This window comes from Pseudophryne corroboree, unplaced genomic scaffold (assembly GCF_028390025.1).
Source record: "Pseudophryne corroboree isolate aPseCor3 unplaced genomic scaffold, aPseCor3.hap2 scaffold_144, whole genome shotgun sequence".
Lineage (NCBI taxonomy): Eukaryota > Metazoa > Chordata > Amphibia > Anura > Myobatrachidae > Pseudophryne > Pseudophryne corroboree.
Window position 1 is genome coordinate 828998 of NW_026968068.1, and position 19166 is coordinate 848163.

The 19166-nt window shown below is 46.5% G+C and overlaps 14 non-coding genes and 1 pseudogene across 14 annotated transcripts; 10 read left to right on the plus strand and 5 right to left on the minus strand.

The window, feature by feature from the left end:
* Positions 1-35: 35 nt before the first annotated feature.
* LOC134997471 (U1 spliceosomal RNA) lies at positions 36-191 on the minus strand. The gene has a single exon (XR_010199968.1). It is a non-coding gene; the product is annotated as a U1 spliceosomal RNA (small nuclear RNA).
* Positions 192-2552: 2361 nt separating this feature from the next.
* Positions 2553-2716, plus strand: LOC134997091 (U1 spliceosomal RNA). Its single transcript, XR_010199645.1, has one exon. It is a non-coding gene; the product is annotated as a U1 spliceosomal RNA (small nuclear RNA).
* Positions 2717-2868: 152 nt separating this feature from the next.
* Positions 2869-3003, plus strand: LOC134997430 (U1 spliceosomal RNA; annotated as a pseudogene).
* Positions 3004-3705: 702 nt separating this feature from the next.
* LOC134997064 (U1 spliceosomal RNA) lies at positions 3706-3869 on the plus strand. Its single transcript, XR_010199618.1, has one exon. It is a non-coding gene; the product is annotated as a U1 spliceosomal RNA (small nuclear RNA).
* Positions 3870-4021: 152 nt separating this feature from the next.
* On the plus strand, positions 4022-4184 carry LOC134997428 (U1 spliceosomal RNA). Its single transcript, XR_010199945.1, has one exon. It is a non-coding gene; the product is annotated as a U1 spliceosomal RNA (small nuclear RNA).
* A 670-nt stretch (positions 4185-4854) lies between these two features.
* LOC134997013 (U1 spliceosomal RNA) lies at positions 4855-5018 on the plus strand. Its single transcript, XR_010199569.1, has one exon. It is a non-coding gene; the product is annotated as a U1 spliceosomal RNA (small nuclear RNA).
* Positions 5019-5170: 152 nt separating this feature from the next.
* Positions 5171-5334, plus strand: LOC134997373 (U1 spliceosomal RNA). Its single transcript, XR_010199897.1, has one exon. It is a non-coding gene; the product is annotated as a U1 spliceosomal RNA (small nuclear RNA).
* Positions 5335-6002: 668 nt separating this feature from the next.
* LOC134997133 (U1 spliceosomal RNA) lies at positions 6003-6166 on the plus strand. The gene has a single exon (XR_010199685.1). It is a non-coding gene; the product is annotated as a U1 spliceosomal RNA (small nuclear RNA).
* A 152-nt stretch (positions 6167-6318) lies between these two features.
* Positions 6319-6481, plus strand: LOC134997442 (U1 spliceosomal RNA). The gene has a single exon (XR_010199955.1). It is a non-coding gene; the product is annotated as a U1 spliceosomal RNA (small nuclear RNA).
* Positions 6482-7152: 671 nt separating this feature from the next.
* On the plus strand, positions 7153-7316 carry LOC134997433 (U1 spliceosomal RNA). The gene has a single exon (XR_010199947.1). It is a non-coding gene; the product is annotated as a U1 spliceosomal RNA (small nuclear RNA).
* Positions 7317-13945: 6629 nt separating this feature from the next.
* Positions 13946-14061, minus strand: LOC134996954 (U5 spliceosomal RNA). Its single transcript, XR_010199513.1, has one exon. It is a non-coding gene; the product is annotated as a U5 spliceosomal RNA (small nuclear RNA).
* Positions 14062-14336: 275 nt separating this feature from the next.
* On the minus strand, positions 14337-14452 carry LOC134996882 (U5 spliceosomal RNA). The gene has a single exon (XR_010199443.1). It is a non-coding gene; the product is annotated as a U5 spliceosomal RNA (small nuclear RNA).
* Positions 14453-14738: 286 nt separating this feature from the next.
* Positions 14739-14854, minus strand: LOC134996943 (U5 spliceosomal RNA). The gene has a single exon (XR_010199502.1). It is a non-coding gene; the product is annotated as a U5 spliceosomal RNA (small nuclear RNA).
* Positions 14855-15124: 270 nt separating this feature from the next.
* On the minus strand, positions 15125-15240 carry LOC134996926 (U5 spliceosomal RNA). Its single transcript, XR_010199486.1, has one exon. It is a non-coding gene; the product is annotated as a U5 spliceosomal RNA (small nuclear RNA).
* Positions 15241-15384: 144 nt separating this feature from the next.
* LOC134997062 (U1 spliceosomal RNA) lies at positions 15385-15547 on the plus strand. The gene has a single exon (XR_010199616.1). It is a non-coding gene; the product is annotated as a U1 spliceosomal RNA (small nuclear RNA).
* The last annotated feature ends 3619 nt before the right edge of the window (positions 15548-19166 follow it).

Sequence of the window (19166 nt, forward strand, 5' to 3'; positions counted from 1 at the left end):
GCAAACTAGGCTGGAGAGAGACCTGAGACAAAGAGATCTGAATTATACGAGAGCCGACCAGAGGAAACACAAATTATGCAGTCAAGTGTCCCACATTTGGGGAAATCGTAGGAGCAGCACACCCAGTGTGCAATGGGTGAGCCTTGCCCTGGGAGAAGCACCTTCCTGATTATAGTATCTCACCTGGGTGTGCTGCCCCTGCGATTTTCCCAAATGTGGGAAACTTGACTGCATAATTTGTGTTTCCCCTGGTCGGCTCTCATATAATTCAGATCTCTTTGTCTCAGGTCTCTCTCCAGCCTAGTTTGCTGTCTGTTTCCACTTCTTTTTTCTTGAGCCCCTCCCTTCTATACCCTTGTGGACTATCCTGACTTCTCCTCCTGTCTGCTTACTTTGTGCCTTCCAATGCACAATGCAAACTACAGGTAGTGCTGCAGGGCCCACACCCTTTTACTTGCCTTACAGAGCAGCTCTGGAGCTGTTACAGTGCCAAGCTGCTGCAAGAAATCAGCTTGAATGCTTCAGGGGCTGGGGCATGGCCAACATGAGCCCCACACCGAAGGAGGGTGGGGGTGTTTAATGCGAACTAAGGGTCATCCAAGCGCCGCAAAAGGCCGCCATGCCCTGCATACCCCTTTTCTCTTTTCATATGCAGATGAGGGTTCCAGCCAACTTTGGCCCACTGCTTGGATGACATCACTATATGCATATCCGTCTTCTGCAGACCTTCCCCCAGGAATGCTTGTACTAGTTGTTGCATTTGGTTTGTTGTTTGGGGGTGCTTCAGTATTAGGCAGCCTTCTGCCCTCCCATGTTCATCTGAAAATATGTGTTCTCACTGCAGTTGTTGTCCCCAGATGAGAGTTCCCTTGTGCTGCCTCAGTTGAATCTCCTTTACTCTAAAACTTGTAAAACTTAGCAAAAGTGTTTACTAAATAGCTGCTCTGCAAAGTTGCAATGCCGAGACTCCCCGACCAGCTGCCCAGGATGAACCCACCTTTCTAGTAGAATGGGTCTTCACCTAATTCAGTAACGGCAATCCTGCCGTGGAATGAGCATGCTGAATCTTACCACAGATCCAGCGCATAATTGTCTACATGGAAGCAGGACACCCAATCCTGTTGGGAGCATACAGGACAAACAGAGCCTCTGTTTTCCTAATCTGAACCGTTCTGGTGACATAAATTTTCAAAGTTCTGACCACAGCCAGAGACTTTGACTCAACGAAGGTGTCAGTGGCCAAAGGCACCATGTGGAAAGATGAACCACCTTCGGCAGAAATAGTTGACGTGTCCTCAATTCTGCTCTATCTTCATGAAATATCAAATAAAGGCTCTTGTGATACTGCATGGTTTGTACTGTTTTCCATGTGCTCCCAGATCTTTCAAGCAAGAAGCATGGTCAAGAAAGTTCTGTTTGAAAAGAAACAACATTTACTGTCATTGTTATAGAATTTGGGAGAAAAAACAAGAAGAAATCTGCACTGTTGACGCACTGGACAGAATGAATGAATCATAAAATATAACCTTTATTAAGTATGTATTAAAATTGGATAAATATTAATATTATTATCCCAAACTGCAGTGAAACATAAAGGTTAAAATCACAGAACTAACATACATGTGCATAAGAAGAATAAAGAGATGTGAAAAAAAGGTTTAAAAAGCGTGTCCGTGTGTGATTATTTTTGAAGGCACAACCCTGGCGGGGTTGTTTATATAGATATATATGTTGCTAATAATCACTTTCTAGCGTAATGTTATTAAATAGCTGTTAGTATCTATGTCGTCAGGTACCACTGGGTCGTATCCTATATACTCCTGTGGGAAACTTGACTGCATAATTTGTGTTTCCCCTGGTCGGCTCTCGTATAATTCAGATCTCTTTGTCTCAGGTCTCTCTCCAGCCTAGTTTGCTGTCTGTTTCCACTTCTCTTTTCTTGAGCCGCTGCCTTCTATGCCCTTGTGCACTCTCCAGACTTCTCCTGTCTGCTTACTTTGTGCCTTCCAACGCACAATGCAAACTACAGGTAGTGCTGCAGGGCCCACACCCTTTTACTTGCCTTACAGAGCAGCTCTGGAGCTGTTACAGTGCCCAGCTGCAGCAAGAAATCAGCTTGAATGCTTCAGGGGCTGGGGCATAGCCAACATGAGCCCCACACCGACGGAGGGTGGAGGTGTTTAATGCAAACTAGGGGTCAGCCAAGCGCCGCAAAAGGCCGCCATGCCCTGCATGCCCCTTTTCTCTTTTCATATGCAGACGAGGGTTGAAGCCAACTTTGACCCACTGCTTGGATGACATCACCATATGCAAATCCATCTGCGGCAGGCCTTCCCCCAGGAATGCTTGCACTAGTTGTTGCATTTGGTTTGTTGTTTGGGGGTGCTTCAGTATTAGGCAGCCTTCTGCCCTCCCATGTTCATCTGAAAATATGTGTTCTCCCTGCAGTTGTTGTCCCCAGATGAGAGTTCCCTTGTGCTGCCTCAGTTGAATCTCCTTTACTTGACAGAGATGTGCCTGAGCAGCGGCCCTCCCCAGCCCTATCCCAAATCATACTTATTTTGCATAGGAGATACCATGGTCATGAAGATTGTTCTCCCAGGGTTAGGTTCATTCATTGCGTTCTGGGTATGCTGACCTCTGTGATTTCCCCAAATGTGGGAAACTCAACTGCATTATTTGTGGTAGTGGGGGACTGTGTTTGTGCTTTCCTCTGGTCAGCTCTGGTAAAAGTCAGATTTCTTTGTCTCAGATCTTCCTCTAGCCTTGTTCTTCTTTCAAGAGTTCCCTTGTGCTGCCTCAGTTGGATCTCCTTCACTTGACAGGGGGGTGCCCGAGCAGCGACCCTCCCCAGCTCTAGCCCAACTCCTACTTACCTGCCAGGTGAGATACTATGATCATGAAGTTGCTTCTCCCTGGGCAAGGCTCACCCATTGCACTCTGGGTGTGCTGCCCCTGCGATTTCCCCAAATATGGGAAACTTGATTGCATAATTTGTGTTTCCCCTAGTCGGCTCTCATATAATTCAGATCTCTTTGTCTCAGGTCTCTCTCCAGCCTAGTTTGCTCTCTGTTTCCACTTCTTTTTTCTTGAGCCCCTCCCTTCTATACCCTTGTGCACTATCCTGACTTCTCCTCCTGTCTGCTTACTTTGTGCCTTCCGATGCACAATGCAAACTACAGGTAGTGCTGCAGGGCCCACACCCTTTTACTTGCCTTACAGAGCAGCTCTGGAGCTGTTACAGTGCCAAGCTGCTGCAAGAAATCAGCTTGAATGCTTCAGGGGCTGGGGCATGGCCAACATGAGCCCCACACCGAAGTAGGGTGGGGGTGTTTAATGCGAACTAAGGGTCATCCAAGCGCCGCAAAAGGCCGCCATGCCCTGCATACCCCTTTTCTCTTTTCATATGCAGATGAGGGTTCCAGCCAACTTTGGCCCACTGCTTGGATGACATCACTGTATGCAAATCCGTCTTCTGCAGACCTTCCCCCAGGAATGCTTGTACTAGTTGTTGCATTTGGTTTGTTGTTTGGGGGTGCTTCAGTATTAGGCAGCCTTCTGCCCTCCCATGTTCATCTGAAAATATGTATTCTCCCGGCAGTTGTTGTCCCCAGATGAGAGTTCCCTTGTGCTGCCTCAGTTGAATCTCCTTTACTTGACAGAGATGTGCCTGAGCAGCGGCCCTCCCCAGCCCTATCCCAAATCATACTTATTTTGCATAGGAGATACCATGGTCATAAAGATTGTTCTCTCAGGGTGAGGTTCATTCATTGCATTCTGGGTATGCTGACCCCTGTGATTTCCCCAAATGTGGGAAACTCAACTGCATTATTTGTGGTAGTGGGGGACTGTGTTTGTGTTTTCCTCTGGTCAGCTCTGGTAAAAGTCAGATTTCTTTGTCTCAGATCTTCCTCTAGCCTTGTTCTTCTTTCGAGAGTTCCATTGTGCTGCCTCAGTTTGATCTCCTTCACTTGACAGGGGGGTACCCGAGCAGCGACCCTCCCCAGCTCTAGCCCAACTCCTACATAACTGCCAGGTGAGATACTATGATCATGAAGGTGCTTCTCCCAGGGCAAGGCTCACCCATTGCACTCTGGGTGTGCTGCTCCTGCGATTTCCCCAAATGTGGGAAACTTGACTGCATAATTTGCGTTTCCCCTGGTCGGCTCTCGTATAATTCAGATCTCTTTGTCTCAGGTCTCTCTCCAGCCTAGTTTGCTGTCTGTTTCCACTTCTCTTTTCTTGAGCCGCTGCCTTCTATGCCCTTGTGCACTCTCCTGACTTCTCCTGTCTGCTTACTTTGTGCCTTCCAACGCACAATGCAAACTACAGGTAGTGCTGCAGGGCCCACACCCTTTTACTTGCCTTTCAGAGCAGCTCTGGAGCTGTTACAGTGCCCAGCTGCTGCAAGAAATCAGCTTGAATGCTTCAGGGGCTGGGGCATAGCCAACATGAGCCCCACACCGACGGAGGGTGGAGGTGTTTAATGCGAACTAAGGGTCATCCAAGCGCCGCAAAAGGCCGCCATGCCCTGCATACCCCTTTTCTCTTTTCATATGCAGATGAGGGTTCCAGCCAACTTTGGCCCACTGCTTGGATGACATCACCGTATGCAAATACGTCTTCTGCAAACCTTCCCCCAGGAATGCTTGTACTAGTTGTTGCATTTGGTTTGTTGTTTGGGGTGCTTCAGTATTAGGCAGCCTTCTGCTCTCCCATGTTCATCTGAAAATATGTGTTCTCCCTGCAGTTGTTGTCCCCAGATGAGAGTTCTCTTGTGCTGCCTCAGTTGAATCTCCTTTACTTGACAGAGATGTGCCTGAGCAGCGGCCATCCCCAGCCCTATCCCAAATCATACTTATTTTGCATAGGAGATACCATGGTCATGAAGATTGTTCTTCCAGGGTGAGGTTCATTCATTGCATTCTGGGTATGCTGACCCCTGTGATTTCCCCAAATGTGGGAAACTCGACTGCATTATTTGTGGTAGTGGGGGACTGTGTTTGTGCTTTCCTCTGGTCAGCTCTGGTAAAAGTCAGATTTCTTTGTCTCAGATCTTCCTCTAGCCTTGTTCTTTTTTTGAGAGTTTCCTTGTGCTGCCTCAGTTGGATTTCCTTCACTTGACAGGGGGGTGCCCGAGCAGCGACCCTCCCCAGCTCTAGCCCAACTCCTACTTACCTGCCAGGTGAGATACTATGATCAGGAAGGTGCTTCTCCCAGGGCAAGGCTCACCCATTGCACTCTGGGTGTGCTGCTCCTACGATTTCCCCAAATGTGGGACACTTGACTACATAATTTGTGTTTCCTCTGGTCGGCTACTCGTATAATTCAGATCTCTTTGTCTCAGGTCTCTCTCCAGCCTAGTTTGCTGTCTGTTTCCACTTCTCTTTTCTTGAGCCCCTGCCCTTGCCCTTGTGCACTCTCCTGACTTCTCCTGTCTGCTTACTTTGTGCCTTCCAACGCACAATGCAAACTACAGGTAGTGCTGCAGGGCCAACACCCTTTTACTTGCCTTACAGAGCAGCTCTGGAGCTGTTACAGTGCCCAGCTGCTGCAAGAAATCAGCTTGAATGCTTCAGGGGCTGGGGCATAGCCAACATGAGCCCCACACCGACGGAGGGTGGAGGTGTTTAATGCGAACTAAGGGTCATCCAAGCGCCGCAAAAGGCCGCCATGCCCTGCATACCCCTTTTCTCTTTTCATATGCAGATGAGGGTTCCAGCCAACTTTGGCCCACTGCTTGGATGACATCACCGTATGCAAATCCGTCTTCTGCAGACCTTTTCCCAGGAATGCTTGTACTAGTTGTTGCATTTGGTTTGTTGTTTGGGGGTGCTTCAGTATTAGGCAGCCTTCTGCTCTCCCATGTTCATCTGAAAATATGTGTTCTCCCTGCAGTTGTTGTCCCCAGATGAGAGTTCCCTTGTGCTGCCTCAGTTGAATCTCCTTTACTTGACAGGGATGTGCCTGAGCAGCGGCCCTCCCCAGCCCTATCCCAAATCATACTTATTTTGCATAGGAGATACCATTGTCATGAAGATTGTTCTCCCAGGGTGAGGTTCATTCATTGCATTCTGGGTATGCTGACCCCTGTCATTTCCCCAAATGTGGGAAACTCGACTGCATTATTTGTGGTAGTGGGGGACTGTGTTTGTGCTTTCCTCTGGTCAGCTCTGGTAAAAGTCAGATTTCTTTGTCTCAGATCTTCCTCTAGCCTTGTTCTTTTTTCGAGAGTTTCCTTGTGCTGCCTCAGTTGGATCTCCTTCACTTGACAGGGGGGTGCCCGAACAGCGACCCTCCCCAGCTCTAGCCCAACTCCTACTTACCTGCCAGGTGAGATACTATGATCAGGAAGGTGCTTCTCCCAGGGCAAGGCTCACCCAATGCACTCTGGGTGTGCTGCTCCTACGATTTCCCCAAATGTGGGACACTTGATTACATAATTTGTGTTTCCTCTGGTCGGCTCTCGTATAATTCAGATCTCTTTGTCTCAGGTCTCTCTCCAGCCTAGTTTGCTGTCTGTTTCCACTTCTCTTTTCTTGAGCCGCTCCCTTCTATGCCCTTGTGCACTATCCTGACTTCTCCCGTCTGCTTACTTTGTGCCTTCCAACGCACAATGCAAACTACAGGTAGTGCTGCAGGGCCCACACCCTTTTACTTGCTTTACAGAGCAGCTCTGGAGCTGTTACAGTGCCCAGCTGCAGCAAGAAATCAGCTTGAATGCTTCAGGGGCTGGGGCATAGCCAACATGAGCCCCACACCGAAGGAAGGTGGAGGTGTTTAATGCAAACTAGGGGTCATCCAAGCGCCGCAAAAGGCCGCCATGCCCTGCACACCCCTTTTTTATTTTCATATGCAGACGAGGGTTGAAGCCAACTTTGACCCACTGCTTGGATGACATCACCATATGCAAATCCATCTGCTGCAGCCCTTCCCCCAGGAATGCTTGCACTAGTAGTTGCATTTGGTTTGTTGTTTGGGGGTGCTTCAGTGTTAGGCAGCCTTCTGCCCTCCCATGTTCATCTGAAAATATGTGTTCTCCCTGCAGTTGTTGTCCCCAGATGAGAGTTCCCTTGTGTTGCCTCAGTTGAATCTCCTTTACTTGACAGAGATGTGCCTGAGCAGCGGCCCTCCCCAGCCCTATCCCAAATCATACTTATTTTGCATAGGAGATACCATGGTCATGAAGATTGTTCTCCCAGGGTGAGGTTCATTCATTGCACTCTGGGTATGCTGACCCCTGTGATTTCCCCAAATGTGGGAAACTCGACTGCATTATTTGTGGTAGTGGGGGACTGCGTTTGTGCTTTCCTCTGGTCAGCTCTGGTAAAAGTCAGATTTCTTTGTCTCAGATCTTCCTCTAGCCTTGTTCTTCTTTCGAGAGTTCCCTTGTGCTGCCTCAGTTGGATCTCCTTCACTTGACAGGGGGTGCCCGAGCAGCAATCCTCCACAGCTCTAGCCCAACTCCTACTTACCTGCCAGGTGAGATACTATGATGTTCACTGTTAGGGCAATCAGGATGTGGAATTCCCTGCCAGGGAAGGTGGTAATGGCGGACTCTGTAATTGGATTTAAAAAAGGAATGGATACATTTCTGAATGAAAAAGCTATCCAAGGTTATAATACTTAAAATATCAACATGGTTAATCCGGGGGTAACATGAGTTATAGTAGCTAACTAGTCATAAAACATTATTCAGCAAGTATGTAGAATCATCACAACTTAAAACAGGTTGAACACGATGGGCAATTTGCCTCTATTCAACCTCAAAAACTATGTTACTATATGTTACTATATTACTATGTTACTGTAGTATACAGAACACCACAATGTAATGAGCAGTGATAGTGAGCACTGATGAGGATACTAGAACTGACACTGAGCAGCAAGATGCAGCACTGGACTATTAGTAATGTACTGTAGTATGCTGAGCACCACAATGCAGCACAAGACAATGAGCAGTGATACTGAGCACTGATGAGGATACTACTGAGAACTGACACTGAGCAGGAGAGACACACTACTAGTATTACTGAGCAGCAATAAGTAACCACTGATACTGAGCACTGATATTGAGATTTCCACTGAGAGAACATAGCCACGTCCTCTCCGCTCTCTCTTCAATGCACGAGTAAAAATGGCGGCAACGCGCAGCTCTTTATATGGAATCCGAATCTCGAGAGAATCCGACAGCGGGATGATGACATTTTCCCTTGTTCAGGTTTTCCGAGTCAGGCGGGAACAACCGAGCCTGCCTCGGACCAGTGTAAACCACATGGAGTTCGTCGGGAATTCGGTTCTCGGAGAACCGAACCCGCTCCTCTCTACCTTATACCCATCAATTTTTTTATTTTCAATCTAAGCCCCTGCAGTTTTCTGTAAGCATCTGCTTCGCTATGATGATCAACAAGTCACAAGGGCAAACACTCAGGGCTTGAGGCGTAGATCTTAGGACCAGCTGCTACAAGCATGGCAGAGGTGTCACTATCACTGGTGACACCCAGAGAGGTGGCGAAGGAGATTGTAATGCAGTGCGCGCAGATAAGCAGCGCAATGGTAAAAAGGAGGCATGGTTTCATAGGTAGGGGCGTGGCCTGGTGGCCTGAATCTACATTTTGTTGCTCCGGGTGTCCCGGGGGTTGGGGGCTGCACCCGGGGACTAGTGTGTGTGCGGTGCTGGCTCCTGCACAGTGACAGGGCATGGCCACCCAGCATGACGCCTCCATTCTTGACCATGCTGTAATTGCAGTCGCACTGCAGTTCAGCGTGATCATAAAAAATGGTGTAGCCTCCTGCTGGTGCAAACTGTATGTGCGCGCAGGAAGCCGCCACCATTTTTGTGATCACAGCGGCTGAATGTGATGTCATACAGCCGCTGTGACCACGCCCCCTGTGTCTCCTCCGTTGCAGACCCCATTTTGAAGCCTTGCCCCCGCACCGCTCCATCCCTGACTTGGAAATGGAGTGTTGCTGACCCCCCTCTCCCCCCCCCCCGCCCCGATTGACAGGCAGAGGCGATCGCATTCTCTGCGGGGTGCCGCAGAAAATGCAGGCACATGCGTATGCTGTTAGCAATTTTTGCAGTTGGATCGCTTATTGTGATTGCATTCCAACCTGAATCAGGCCCTATTACCTATCACAATGCGCTGCGGGCAGTACAAAATTGGGTTAATATAGGAGTAAAACTCCCAGACCTGTGCTCCTTAACTGTACCTGGTGGCTAGTGGAGCGGCTGCCCAGTAATCAGTGTCCACGCCAGTGCGCACACGGTCCACCCCCTACGGCCACGCTCCCCTTCATCAGCGGCCTCGTGATCCGGAAGGGCGGTGTGTGTGTGACTGACCTTAGGAAGAAACTGGAGCCTCCGCTGCAGTGACCCAGCAACCAGGGCACGGGAGTATACAGCGCCGCTGGGAGTGATGAAGCTGCAGTAAAGATGTCTATTAGACCTAGCCTGCTGCAGCCCTTGTAGATTCTCATAAAACAAGTTCTTCTTTTCTTGTCAAAATTAATAGCTAAGAATAGGCTGCCTGAGGCAGGCCCCTGTTAAGTGGCCTGCTACTGAAGGCACCAACTACAAACTGAGCTCCCTGTTCATGGAAGCGGGGTTATAGAGGAGGATGCGCTGAGCATCTTGGGAACAGTCAAAAGCTTTGAGCCGGTTGGTGCCTCAGATCAAGATCCTACTCTACACCCCAATGTGAATCCTTGTGGAGTCCAGTGTACCCCACAGAAGAAATTAATGTGTCACACCCATTGGCAGCAACCTTAGAATAGCTGCTGACGGGCACAATTGAGAAAGGAAGGGGGGGGGGGGACATTTGAATCCAGCACATAGATGCAATTCAAATATGTAATTTGTACCTTCCTATTTTAAAATATAATGGATGAACCTCACCCTGTGAGAACAATCTTCATGATCAAGAGATCTCATATGCAAAATAAGTATGAGTTGGGATAGGGCTGGGGAGGGTGGCTGCTCGGGCAGCCCCTCCCCCGTCAAGTTAAGGAGATTCAACTGAGGACGCACAAGGGAACTCTCGTCTGGGGACAACAACTGCAGGGAGACCACATCTGTTCAGATGAACATGGGAGGGTGGAAGGCTGCCTAATATTGAAGCACCATCAAATATCAAACCATATGCAACAACTAGTACAAGCATTCCTGGGGGAAGGTCTGCAGAAGACGGATTTGCATACGGTGATGTCATCCAAGATGTGGGCCAAAGTTGGCTGGAACCCTCATCTGCATATGAAAAGAGAAAAGGGGCATGCAGGGCATGGCGGCCTTTTGCGGTGCTTGGATGACCCCTAGTTCGCATTAAACACCCCCACCCTACTTTGGTGTGGGGCTCATGTTGGCCATGCCCCATCCCCTGAAGCATTCAAGCTGATTTCTTGCAGCAGCTGGGCACTGTAACAGCTCCAGAGCTGTTCTGTAAGGCAAGTAAAAGGGTGTGGGCCCTGCAGCACCACCTGTAGTTCGCATTGTGCGTTGGAAGGCACAAAGTAAGCAGACGGGAGGAGAAGTCAGGATAGTGCGCAAGGGCATCCTTTTCTCTTAGTCCGTAGAGGATGCTGGGGTCACATTAAGAACCATGGGGTATAGACGGGATCCGCAAGAGACATGGGCACTTTAAGACTTTCAAAGGGTGTGAACTGGCTCCTCCCTCTATGCCCCTCCTCCAGACTCCAGTTATAGGAACTGTGCCCAGGGAGACGGACATTTCGAGGAAAGGATTTATTGTTAAACTAAGGTGAGCATCTTACCAGCTCACACCTTAAGCATGCCGCAGAACGTGGCATTCAACAGAACACAAGCCAACGGCATGAACAATTGCAGCAAAAAGCTGACCAGAACCATAACATAACATGTGTATAACCACATGTAATAACTGCAGACACAGTATGGACTGGGACGGGTGCCCAGCATCCTCTACGGACTAAGAGAAAAGGATTTACCGGTAGGTATTAAAATCCTATTTTCTCATACGACCTAGAGGATGCTGGGGTCACATTAAGAACCATGGGGTTATACCAAAGCTCTTGAACGGGTGGGAGAGTGCGTACGACTCTGCAGCACCGAATGACCCAACTTGAGGTTATCATCAGCCAAGGTATCAAACTTGTAAAACTTAGCAAAAGTGTTTACTAAATAGCTGCTCGGCAAAGTTGCAATGCCGAGACTTCCCGACCAGCTGCCCAGGATGAACCCACCTTTCTAGTAGAATGGGTCTTCACCTAATTCAGTAACGGCAATCCTGCCATGGAATGAGCATGCTGAATCTTACCACAGATCCAGCGCATAATGGTCTACATGGAAGCAGGACACCCAATCCTGTTGGGAGCATACAGGACAAACAGAGCCTCTGTTTTCCTAATCTGAACCGTTCTGGTGACATAAATTTTCAAAGTTCTGACCACAGCCAGAGACTTTGACTCAACGAAGGTGTCAGTGGCCAAAGGCACCATGTGGAAAGATGAACCACCTTCGGCAGAAATTGTTGACGTGTCCTCAATTCTGCTCTATCTTCATGAAAGATCAAATAAAGGCTCTTGTGATACTGCATGGTTTGTACTGTTTTCCATGTGCTCCCAGATCTTTCAAGCAAGTAGCATGGTCAAGAAAGTTCTGTTTGAAAAGAAACAACATTTACTGTCATTGTTATAGAATTTGGGAGAAAAAACAAGAAGAAATCTGCACTGTTGACGCACTGGACAGAATGAATGAATCATAAAATATAACCTTTATTAAGTATGTATTAAAATTGGATAAATATTAATATTATTATCCCAAACTGCAGTGAAACATAAAGGTTAAAATCACAGAACTAACATACATGTGCATAAGAAGAATAAAGAGATGTGAAAAAAAGGTTTAAAAAGCGTGTCCGTGTGTGATTATTTTTGAAGGCACAACCCTGGCGGGGTTGTTTATATAGATATATATGTTGCTAATAATCACTTTCTAGCGTAATGTTATTAAATAGCTGTTAGTATCTATGTCGTCAGGTACCACTGGGTCGTATCCTATATACTCCCTTCACTCAATAGGGGTTACCTCCCGGGAAGCCATCCCCATTGGCGAATTTGTGGGGGTGATTGAGTATAACCGGTAAGCTAACCTCCAATTTGTGGGGTGCTTAGGTAGATGGGGATCACTTATTTCTCTGTGTCCCCTAAGACTATATTCCTAAATTCAATACCACAGGGGGATAGCTTTCTATATCGGATAAGGAATCACTTGATAGGGAAATCTCTATGCATCATGGAAAGATCATATTTATTAATATCCAAACTAAAAAAATGATGAATAGCTTTAATTTAGCTGTTTAGATATAGTTAATTGGCGAGATATACCAACAGGTGCGGTTGCCTTAAGGAATATGGCAATTCCAATATAAATAGCAGCCCTCCTTCATATAATCAGCCAGATCTTATTAAATCTGGTCCAGATATAGCCGTTCAGATATACTTAATTGACAACATATATCAATCGGTGGGGTTGCCTTAAGGAATATAGCAATTCCAATTCTCATATAAATAGCAACCTTCCTTCATATATTCAGCCAGATCTTATTTAATCTGATCTAGGCGTAGGCAATAATGCTTTCCTTAGAGGTATAGCCACCTCAATTCTTATTAGGAAGCAAAGTGTCTGTCATAATGGTTTATCCAATTCATCTAAGAAATAATATATTCCATGTGTCAGAGATTCATTACTCTCTATTTACACTGTTAAAGAGTTAATTCTTATTATGTTACAGTGTAATGAAATTATCATATAGGGAGATGTGGCAATTCCATGTGCTATATATATAATAACCCTTAGTGGTCCAGATTCCACAATGAGGAATTTTCTTATAAACCGCTGAAACACACAGCTGTTTGACTGACTTCCAAATATATCTATCTCACTTTGTAACAGTCTTATGATAGAGAAACTGTTACATATTCGGTCACTTAGTTATCTAAAGGTAAACAGACTCAGTGTGAGGGTAATATAATATATCAAATGCGCTGTCAATAATCGTGGTAACTGGTGTAATAATGTGGTATATTGAGTATGCTAGTAAGGCATATAACTGCTCTCCAGCCTTTAAGTGTTACCAATCAATTTGTTACACTGTAAAGGATTTATGGTGTCCTGTTAGGACATGCAGCTGCTAGGCTGACTCAAAGATTTATCCATTTGTAACAATTATGTAACAGTTATATACATGTTACTGGTATTACATAGAAATAGTATGACACAGGCCAGCAGTCCCATGTGTCTAGATTCCACAATAGGAGATTTTCTTTGTCTTATAAACTGCTGGAACACACAGCTGCTAGACTGACTTCAAATATATATATTACTTTGTAACAGTCTTATAGTAAAGAGACTGTTACACACTGTCATTTAGTTATCTCAAGGTTAGCAGATTCTGTGTGAGGATAGTGTTCTGTTAGAACATGCAGCTGCTAGGCTGACTCATAGAAAATGTATCCATTTGTAACAAATGACACATACAGCATTAAATTAATATCTATAGCAGCCCATGTGACATCTCTACTCTTATCATAATTGTCTGGTTATTGCCAATCTGGACAGCAGGAGTGATATATATTCACTAGTCCCAATATCCCATCATATAAATATACCCACACTGATATACTTTCTTATCAAGAGTTATTAGTAGCTATCTGTATGCACTTTAGACATTGTATCTGCTAAGTGACATCATATCTAGTGTATTCCTTTCTTATAGCTCAGCTTCTATTCCCTATTAGTGGAGACTAACAGCTAACATCATAATCATATATTTTTGTTTTATAACATTTCACATGAGTCAAATACACGCGGACACGCCGTGCCCTACACGTGTGTTTCACTGCATCTATGGCAACTTACATTAAAGCTAACAAGAAAGCACACTCGTTCTGTCTTTAAACTGATAAAAGAAACCCCAATAATATGGGGCATGCAAAAATTGAGATAAAACTCAGTTTTGCTCCTCTCCACGGAAATCTTTAATAAAAGGCGAAATATTTGTTAGTTCTGAAGAGAAACCAGAGCATGACCAAGATTCCACCTGTCGCCTGAGTGCCATGCCAGCAGTTCTCATTGAGCTCAAAGTGAGCACCCAATTTGAAAGAAAGATAGCAGATTTCTCACCAGGCTTCCCCTAGCTATAAACATGGTTTGTACTCTTTTCCATGTGTTCCCAGATCTTTCAAGCAATTAGTATAGTCAAGAAAGTTCTGTTTGAAAAGAAACAAACATTTACTGTCATTTCTATGCAAATGAGCTTACATTAAAGCACACTCGTTCTATCTTTAAACAGATAAAATAAAACCCCAATAAGATGGGGAATGCAAAATTTGAGATAAAACTCAGTTTTGCTCCTCTCCACGGAAATCTTTAGTAAAAGGCGAAAGATTTGTTCGTTCTGAAGAGAAACCAGAGCATGACCAAGATTCCACCTGTCGCCTGAGTGCCATGCCAGCAGTCCTCATTCAGCTCAAAGTGAGCACCCAATTTGAAAGAAAGAAAGCAGATTTCTCACCAGGCTTCCCCTTGCTATAAGCATGGTTTGTACTCTTTTCCATGTGCTCCCAGATCTTTCAAGCAAGTAGCATGGTCAAGAAAGTTCTGTTTGAAAAGAAACAGACATTTACTGTCATTGTTATACAAATAAACTTACATTAAAGCCAACAAGAAAGCACACTCATTCTGTCCTTAAACTGATAAAAGAAACCCCAATAATATGGGGCATGCAAAAATTGAGATAAAACTCAGTTTTGCTCCTCTCCACGGAAATCTTTAATAAATGGCGAAAGATTTGTTCATTCTGAAGAGAAACCAGAGCATGACCAAGATTCCACCTGTCGCCTGAGTGCCATGCCAGCAGTCCTCATTCAGATCAAAGTGAGCGCCCAATTTGAAAGAAAGCAGATTTCTCACCTGGCTTCTCCTTGCTATAAGCATGGTTTGTACTGTATTCCATGTGCTCCCAGATCTTTCAAGCAAGTAGCATGGTCAAGAAAGTTCTGTTTGAAAAGAAACAAACATTTACTGTAATTTCTATGCAAATGAGCTTTCATTAAAGCACACTCATTCTATCTTTAAACCGATAAAAGAAAATCCAAAAAGATGGGGCATGCAAAAATTGAGGTAAAACTCAGTTTTGCTCCTCTCCACGGAAATCTTTAGTAAAAGGCGAAAGATTTGTTCGTTCTGAAGAGAAACCAGAGCATGACCAAGATTTTCATCTGAAAATATGTGTTCTCCCTGCAGTTGTTGTCCCCAGATGAGAGTTCCCTTGTGCTGCCTCAGTTGAATCTCCTTTACTTGACAGAGATGTGCCTGAGCAGCGGCCCTCCCCAGCCCTATCCCAAATCATACTTATTTTGTACAGGAGATACCATGGTCATGAAGATTGTTCTCCCAGGGTGAGGTTCATTCATTGCATTCTGGGTATGCTGACCCCTGTGATTTCCCCAATGTGGGAAACTCGACTGCATTATTTGTGGTAGTGGGGGACTGTGTTTGTGCTTTCCTCTGGTCAGCTCTGGTAAAAGTCAGATTTCTTTGTCTCAGATCTTCCTCTAGCCTTGTTCTTCTTTCGAGAGTTCCCTTGTGCTGCCTCAGTTGGATCTCCTTCACTTGACAGGGGGTGCCCGAGCAGCAATCCTCCACAGCTCTAGCCCAACTCCTACTTACCTGCCAGGTGAGATACTATGATCTTCACTGTTAGGGCAATCAGGATGTGGAATTCCCTGCCAGGGAAGGTGGTAATGGCGGACTCTGTAATTGGATTTAAAAAAGGAATGGATACATTTCTGAATGAAAAAGCTATCTAAGGTTATAATACTTAAAATATCAACATGGTTAATCCGGGGGTAACATGAGTTATAGTAGCTAACTAGTCATAAAATATTATTCAGCAAGTATGTAGAATCATCACAACTTAAAACAGGTTGAACACGATGGGCAATTTGCCTCTATTCAACCTCAAAAACTATGTTACTATATGTTACTATATTACTATGTTACTGTAGTATACAGAAAACCAAAATGCAATGAACAGTGATAGTGAGCACTGATGAGGATACTAGAACTGACACTGAGCAGCAAGATGCAGCACTGGACTATTAGTAATGTACTGTAGTATGCTGAGCACCACAATGCAGCACAAGACAATGAGCAGTGATACTGAGCACTGATGAGGATACTACTGAGAACTGACACTGAGCAGGAGAGACACACTACTAGTATTACTGAGCAGCAATAAGTAACCACTGATACTGAGCACTGATATTGAGATTTCCACTGAGAGAACATAGCCACGTCCATTCCGCTCTCTCTTCAATGCACGAGTAAAAATGGCGGCAACGCGCAGCTCTTTATATGGAATCCGAATCTCGCGAGAATCCGACAGCGGGATGATGACATTTTCCCTTGTTCAGGTTTTGCGAGTCAGGCGGGAACAACCGAGCCTGCCTCGGACCAGTGTAAACAACGTGGAGTTCGTGGGGAATTCGGTTCTCGGAGAACCGAACCCGCTCCTCTCTACCTTATACCAATCAATTTTTTTATTTTCAATCTAAGCCCCTGCAGTTTTCTGTAAGCATCTGCTTCGCTATGATGATCAACAAGTCACAAGGGCAAACACTCAGGGCTTGAGGCGTAGATCTTAGGACCAGCTGCTACAAGCATGGCAGAGGTGTCACTATCACTGGTGACACCCAGAGAGGTGGCGAGGGAGATTGTAATGCAGTGCGCGCAGATAAGCAGCGCAATGGTAAAAAGGAGGCATGGTTTCATAGGTAGGGGCGTGGCCTGGTGGCCTGAATCTACATTTTGTTGCTCCGGGTGTCCCGGGGGTTGGGGGCTGCACCCGGGGACTAGTGTGTGAGCGGTGCTGGCTCCTGCACAGTGAAAGGGCATGGCCACCCAGCATGACGCCTCCCTTCTTGACCATGCTGTAATTGCAGTCGCACTGCAGTTCAGCGTGATCATAAAAAATGGTGTAGCCTCCTGCTGGTGCAGACTGTATGTGCGCGCAGGAAGCCGCCACCATTTTTGTGATCACAGCGGCTGAATGTGATGTCATACAGCCGCTGTGACCACGCCCCCTGTGTCTACTCCGTTGCAGACCCCATTTTGAAGCCTTGCCCCCGCACCGCTCCATCCCTGACTTGGAAATGGAGTGTTGCTGACCCACCTATCCCCCCCCGCCCCGATTGACAGGCAGAGGCGATCGCATTCTCTGCGGGGTGCCGCAGAAAATGCAGGCACATGCGTATGCTCTTAGCAATTTTTGCAGTTGGATCGCTTATTGTGATTGCAATCCAACCTGAATCAGGCCCTATTACCTATCACAATGCGCTGCGGGCAGTACAAAATTGGGTTAATATAGGAGAAAAACCCCCAGACCTGTGCTCCTTAACTGTACCTGGTGGCTAGTGGAGCGGCTGCCCAGTAATCAGTGTCCACGCCAGTGCGCACACGGTCCACCCCCTACGGCCACGCTCCCCTTCATCAGCGGCCTCGTGATCCGGAAGGGTGGTGTGTGTGTGACTGACCTTAGGATGAAACCGGACCCTCCGCTGCAGTGACCCAGCAACCAGGGCACGGGAGTATACAGCGCCGCTGGGAGTGATGAAGCTGCAGTAAAGATGTCTATTAGACCTAGCCTGCTGCAGCCCTTGTAGATTCTCATAAAACAAGTTCTTCTTTTCTTGTCAAAATTTATAGCTAAGAATAGGCTGCCTGAGGCAGGCCCCTGTTAAGTGGCCTGCTACTGAAGGCACCAACTACAAACTGAGCTCCCTGTTCATGGAAGCGGGGTTATAGAGGAGAATGCACTGAGCATCTTGGGAACAGTCAAAAGCTTTGAGCCGGTTGGTGCCTCAGATCAAGATCCTACTCTACACCCCAATGTGAATCCTTGTGGAGTCCAGTGTACCCCACAGAAGAAATTAATGTGTCACACCCATTGGCAGCAACCTTAGAATAGCTGCTGACGGGCACAATTGAGAAAGGAAGGGGGGGGGGGGACATTTGAATCCAGCACATAAATGCAATTCAAATATGTAATTTGTACCTTCCTATTTTAAAATATAATGGATGAACCTCACCCTGTGAGAACAATCTTCATGATCAAGAGATCACATATGCAAAATAAGTATGAGTTGGGATAGGGCTGGGGAGGGTGGCTGCTCGGGCAGCCCCTCCCCCGTCAAGTTAAGGAGATTCAACTGAGGAAGCACAAGGGAACTCTCGTCTGGGGACAACAACTGCAGGGAGACCACATCTTTTCAGATGAACATGGGAGGGCGGAAGGCTGCCTAATACTGAAGCACCATCAAATATCAAACCATATGCAACATCTAGTACAAGCCTTCCTGGGGGAAGGTCTGCAGCAGACGGATTTGCATACAGTGATGTTATTCAAGCAGTGGGCCAAAGTTGGCTGGAACCCTCATCTGCATATGAAAAGAGAAAAGGGGCGTGCAGGGCATGGCGGCCTTTTGCAGTGCTTGGATGACCCCTAGTTCTCATTAAACACCCCCACCCTCCTTTGGTGTGGGGCTCATGTTGGCCATGCCCCATCCCCTGAAGCATTCAAGCTGATTTCTTGCAGCAGCTGGGCACTGTAACAGCTCCAGAGCTGTTCTGTAAGGCAAGTAAAAGGGTGTGGGCCCTGCAGCACCACCTGTAGTTTGCATTGTGCGTTGGAAGGCACAAAGTAAGCAGACGGGAGGAGAAGTCAGGATAGTGCGCAAGGGCATCCTTTTCTCTTAGTCCGTAGAGGATGCTGGGGTCACATTAAGAACCATGGGGTATAGACGGGATCCGCAATAGACATGGGCACTTTAAGACTATCAAAGGGTGTGAACTGGCTCCTCCCTCTATGCCCCTCCTCCAGACTCCAGTTATAGGAACTGTGCCCATGGAGACGGACATTTCGAGGAAAGGATTTATTGTTAAACTAAGGTGAGCATCTTACCAGCTCACACCTTAAGCATGCCGCAGAACGTGGCATTCAACAGAACACAAGCCAACGGCATGAATAATTGCAGCAAAAAGCTGACCAGAACCATAACACAACATGTGTATAACCACAAGTAATAACTGCAGACACAGTATGGACTGGGACGGGTGCCCAGCATCCTCT